A 6,000-nucleotide genomic window follows, 5' to 3' on the forward strand; every position below is an offset into this window, starting at 1 on the left:
TAATTGAAGCTGCCTAATTTATCCTCACTGTGTTGTTCTGTTTGAAATAAAGTATTTATAATCTAAGGAGAAAGTGGGCCTGTTTGAAGGTACTTGTGTTGATATTTTGCTTTTTATGTCAATATATATGTACATGAAGAAAACTGACTGCCAGGAGAAAGTCTGTCTATACAATGTCATTGTATTTGTATGCATGTGTGGTATGAGAAATACAAAAGGAAATTACAGGGAAATATCAAATAACATTGTTTATATAGCAGTATTTTATAATAATGTGGGTTACACATATAGCAGATTTTGTATGTAAATATCTTGACTAGTACTTAAATTCCTTTTAAAAATATGTAATACAGCCACACTTGGTGGTAAATGATGTGCTTCAATTGAAGGTTTTTTTCAAATAAATGACGAGGTGTGAGTATTGTGGTGTGGCTTCGTTATCCAAAAGGCCCATTTCTTTCCCCAGACAGAAGACCCAGCAAGGGCAACTCACCGAAAGGAAGCCTGCTGCTCTGCCAACTTCATCTCTGTGGTGTAGAATTGGGGCTGTAAATATCATTCTGCTTGTTTGCAGTCTTTCCTTTTGGAAGACATGGTAGCCGTCTTGGAGAGAAGAGATGGGCCTGCAGGGCCATCTCTTGAATTATCAGATGTTTTTGGGTGGTGAAGGGCTTTCAAACGTGATGCTCGGATGGTAAGAGCATCAAGTCAGTGACACTGTTGAACACACACAAGAGTTTGGGGAAGTTCTTCAGAAACTTAGACATTTTGGAGAAAAGAGAGGATGTGAGTATGAGCCTGTTCAGTGAAAGGGTTTTTAAAACAGGGATTTAAAAGTTCAGCAGTGTAGTTGGTTTTCAGTTTAAAAAAGAAAAAAAAGGTGTGTTTTTTTTTGTTTTGTGTTTTTGTTTTTTTAGCTGCGAGCATCTGTCTGATATGCTGGGAAAGTTCTTAACTCAGTCTTGTAATAGAAATATCAGCATCACTTTCTACTAAGAAATGAGACTCCTACCCAGTTTTTGAGATTTCTTCTAAATCAAGTTTTCTTTGGTTCAAAGACAGGCACCGTTTCCTGATGTGCCTTGGAAATTCCCTAGCAAAAACTGACTCCAGTTGCTTGGAGAGAGAATCAGGAGGATTGTAGGCAATCTGGGTATTCTCATGTTGCTGCTCTGTCGCTAACTCTTCCTGTAGGCTGAGGTGCATGACTCATTTATTCTGAGTTTCTTTTGTATAAAACTCTCTCCAAGTCTTGTGAATGTTATAATAAAGTTGTTGTTGTTGTTTTGTTTGTTTTCCAGAGGAGAACACTGTTAGAACTAAAATGTACCTGTTAACTTTGCAAAGCATGTTTTAAAGTTCAGAGAAAAAGCTGACCTTAGGGAAATGCTTTCTCCATGTGTGAAAAGAGATACAAAAATAGGCGGAAGAAGGAGAGCCAAGGGGTAAATCTGCCAAAATCACTGTTTGCCATAGAGCTGTGTTAGTCCCCACTCAAGATTTAGTTTCAGGTTTTGCACACGCAGGCAAGCACTGCTGTGCCATACCTGCGTGTTTGCAAAGACATCTGTAATCTTAGATGAAGGAGTTTGGACACTGGGGACTCTAAATACACAAAGTATTTCCCAGCATCGTGCTTCTGTTGGAGCATTAAAAAAATATATCATATTTCCTGGCAGTCTCTTTCTCTAAACTTGAAAAATGAGGTGGTCAAAGCATTGCAAAATCCTCTGAGCAGTTACCGTAAGCAGATTTTTCCCCTGTGGAAATAAGAGCTGCAGTTCTACGCCTTGCAAGGCTTTAAGCTAGTGCCGTGGAATTACTTTTTTATGAATAAAACCCATGCATCTAAATCTTCAAGATTTGGTTTTGAAAAGCCCTACCTTTAGATGGCTTATGCACAGGGTGGGCTCAGTGATTTTCCTTGCTCCCCATTCAGGCTAGGCTCTTCAACCAGAGAGGAAACCCAGCTGTAGAAGGACAGCTTTGCGAGAAGCGTGGGATAAACCCATGGCCGTTGACCTGGGCCATGTATGTGGCTCCAATGTCTGTTTGCTGTGACTAGGAGGCACGGCGGCCTCTCCAGCAGTTAAGGGCAAAGGGAAGTGGGGAATAGTGCTCTTAACTTCAGCTGAGAGCATTTTCCCCCTTGTTGGTATTTGCTGTGTAGAAAGTCCAAGAATGAAGATAACGCGCGGTAAAGCCACCTTCATTGACTCAAGCTGGAGGTGTGAGCCATTCATCCATGCCTTTTACATTAGAGGTAAGAAAGTGCGATAAAGTCAGTGGCATACAAGGCAGTGATAGTTACTGAGGAGAGTTTATCTATATCATGGGTGTGTGAGAGACTTCAGTTCTCTGGGCTAAATGAAGAAAGATTTCTTTACAATCGTAGTTGAAGAATTAAATTTGGGGGAAATAACATAGGTTTGGAGACATATCGTGTCTCCATATGGAGAGGGTGGTGGTAGATGGGGCAGAACTACCAGTCTGGAAGGGATTCTGAGAGGCCATGGGGCTGTCACCCCTACCCCCAGGCGGGGGCTATGTCTATCTAGACCACCCCGGTAGCTGTTCTTTAGACTTCAGTGACAAGGCACTGCCTCAGCCTCCCACAGCTTTTCCTTGGCTTCTCTGGATATGGGCAATTGCCTTTCCCTGGCATGTTCTATAGCCTTCTGCAGAAACAGTCAGAGAAAATTACTCCTTGCTCCAGGCTGGGGCAATAGGAGAAGCCATTTAATAACCCCTTGTACCTCATGAGAGTGCTCCTGTTATGGTCCCCATTTTTCTATGCAAGAGAGTCACAGTTTCTTTGGCCTTTCCCCAGAGCTCCCATTACCCAATGTCCTGCTCTGTGGAGACTTGCCAGCCCTGGTCTCTGGGTGCCCTGGTCAGAGCAGTCCTGACCGAGACCCTCCTCCTCAGCTCCACGAGCAGCACTCCGGTTAGTGCATGTGGAGCAGGACGTGGCTTGGTTTCGCACCATGGTACTGATTCTGCCAGAGGTCCTGGCTGACTGGAACTGGTGCTTTTCCAGCACAGACAGCAGCAGTGCAAGGTGAGCACCACTCATTCCTGGGGCTGCCACGGCGCTTGGGAGCACCAGGGGAGCTGCACGTGCCCCATGCAAGGAGGGAAGCCCCAATGCCCATGTGAATGCTGATTGCCTACCCCTGAAGAAAACGAGGAGAGCCAGCTCCTGTGTCAAAAGCTTTTATTGCTGAAGCACTATGGGGGGGTTGCTGCCATTGCTTTACAAATAGGCGTGTGGAAGCTTCTCAGAAAAAAAAAATGCACCTGCCTGCAAAGTGGGCTCCAGCACAGACCCTTCGGGCTGCTGAGGAGACACCCTCTTGGAGCCAAGGGAGTTGGCATCCCTTGCCCTCACCCTCCCCAGGGCACCCCATGGTGGGTGTACAACATGCGTGGTGATTGCTTGGCTGAGCTCCACAGGCACCGGCAGTTCACACGGCAGTCAGTGAGGGCTGTCTCTGCTTCACAGTGACAGTGAAGGGCAGTGGTTTGAGCGCAAGCCCATGGATGCAGTCCATCGTGAGATGCTCGGCAGGATTGGCATAGAAGGAGCACTGGTGGAGGAGAATGGCCGTGAAGAGGAAGATCTGGAGCTTGGAGAGCTGGTCGCCAATGCATCGCCGTTGGCCAGCTGAGAAGATCATAACCCTGCAAGCACGGTCACGGTCCAGGTGCTGCTGCGCATCCAAGAAGCGCGAGGGGTCGAAGCGCTGGGGCTCTTGCCACTTGCGACAGTCGTGGTTGACTGACCACTGGTTGACAAAGACCACGGTGTCCTTGGGGATGTAGTAACCATCCAGCTCCACATCAGCCGTGGTGGCGTGCGGAATGGTGAGGGGTACGAAGCTGCTGTAACGCAGCGTTTCGTAGATGAAGGCCTCCAGGCGGGGCAGGCTGGGCCGGTCCTCAGATGTGGGCAGCCGGCTACGCCCCACCACACGGTCCAGCTCTTCCTGGAGGTCGTGCTGGAGCTGCGGGTGCTTCAGCAGGAGCAGGAGGACCCAGGAGAGCGCTGTGGACGTAGTGTCCTGCCCGGCGCCAAAGATATCATTCACAGCACCCTCGACATCACCAGGGCCCAGCCTGCTGGGGGATTCGTTGCCATGTTCAGCGGCGGCAATTGCAGCATCGCTGATATCGCGGATGATGCCAGGCTCGAAGGTTCTGCGGTGCTGCGCCACCTTGTCCTGCACGAAGCTGTGCATCTCCCGGGTCAGTGCCTGGAAGTCGTGGAAGACGCGACGCACCGGGTTGGGGAAGTGCTGGAGCCAGGGCAGCACGTCCACCAGGCTGCCCGCACTCACTGTCTGCCCAAAGCGGTCGTTGCGGCCCAGCAGCGCTAGGAACTCGCTGTCGCTGTGGCCGTAGCGGCGGCCGAAGCACAGTGCCGCGATCACGTTGGCGTTGGCCACCACCAAGTGGGGACAGGGCTCAAAGTAGGTCCCGCCGCGGCTGAGCCGCAGGAAGAGCTGCACCAGGTCCTGCGCCTCCCCTACCACGTGCCGCTCCACCGTCTGCCGGCCCCAGGCATCTGCTGTGGAGCAGGCCCGCAGGGCGGTATGAGCCAGGCGCCGGCGGGCCCGCCAGCGGGCCGTGAGCTGCCCGAAGGCCACGCTGTGCCCTCCCGACACCAGCCTGAAGGAGGGGAAGTCGGGGCGCCCAGCAAATCGGGCGCCTTGCCCCACCAGTGCGCGGCGGATCGGGCCCTCGCCGTTGAGCACCACCACGCGCCGGCGGCCCAGGCGGAGCTGGAAGACGTCACCGTAGCGGCGGGCCAGGCGTGCGAAGGCCAGGTGGGGCAGGCGGCCCAGCTGCAGCGCATTGCCCACCAGGGGCCAAGCGAAGGGGCCCGGGGGACCGCGGCCACGCACTGAAGCCCCCCTCACCGCCCGGGCCAAGGCGCACATGAGCAGGACGCAGGACAGCAGCACCGCCAGTGCTGCTGCTCCCCCAGCACCGTCCGCGGCCCCTGAGGCGCTCATGGTTCGCACCGCGGCGCTCTGCTGCGGTGGGGAAGGTGCCTGCGCCAGGCTTTATAGCCGCCTCCGAAGGGGCCGAGCCTCTCTCCTCCCCCTCGCAGCTCTGTGATGGAGCATCGTCTCCTGACAGCCCCACCGCATTCCCGCTCATCCTAGGGAGGGAGGGACGGGACTGAGGGAGCCACTGTTGTCTGTCAGACTTGGAGAGCGCGCAGCTCAGCCGTGACGGGGAGCCCCGTGGCTGGCCTGGAGGAGAGGTAGGGATGTAAGGCACCCCTGGGCTTGCTGCAGCACCCAGGAAACCTGAGGGTAATCTGGGGCGCTAGTGAAGCTGCAGCTGCCCGCGAGCGTGCAGCCGTGCTGCCTCAATCCCCTCGCAAGGGGGCCGCTTTCTTCTTCGCCCACCAGCTCTGTCCTTCCTCCCCCAGGAGCGCAGGGGGCCCCCGTGTCACTCGCATTTTTTGGAGACAATCTCGGCTGCAGGTTGTCAGAGGCCACCCGTCTCCCCTGGAATTCTGAGGGTCTGGGGGCTGCATGTGCAGACCTGGAGGGAGGCAGCGTGCCTGCTGCCATGAAGAGGGTTGATGCACATGCCTGAGAACTGTTAAAGAGGGTTTATACATTTATTTAAAAAATGCTGTTGATTTTCATTTTTTAGTTCCCAAAACATCACAGTTCACTTGTTCAACGACATGACTCACTCAGGGTGCTAAGTAAGAGGGTGCTTAGGGTGCATAAACCAAATAGGGGAGCAAACAGGGTGCCATGGGGATTCCTGTGCTTGTGCAGGGACAAATTGTCTTTTTTTTTTTCTTCTTTTTCCTACAAAACATCTGCCTCTTGCCTCCCACCTCCAGAAGCTGTTCCTGTTCCTGCTCAGTTGGGTATCCTGGCACAAGGTCCTGCTGTGTCTTTTCTGACGTGCTCAGCTGCGTAAGATGGGGTGGCAGTGAATGCCAGTGATGCCCCCAAAAGAAAAGAAGAT

The 6,000-nt window shown here is 52.4% G+C and overlaps 1 pseudogene; it reads right to left on the reverse strand.

Annotated features, from left to right (window-relative positions):
• Positions 1-3,467: 3,467 nt before the first annotated feature.
• Positions 3,468-5,018, reverse strand: LOC104572454 (cytochrome P450 1B1 pseudogene; annotated as a pseudogene).
• Positions 5,019-6,000: the final 982 nt, after the last annotated feature.

The sequence above is a fragment of the Tinamus guttatus genome, unplaced genomic scaffold (genome assembly GCF_059628265.1).
Source record: "Tinamus guttatus ecotype Peru unplaced genomic scaffold, ASM5962826v1 Tinamus_guttatus_pri_ptg000546l, whole genome shotgun sequence".
Classification (NCBI taxonomy): Eukaryota; Metazoa; Chordata; class Aves; order Tinamiformes; family Tinamidae; genus Tinamus; species Tinamus guttatus.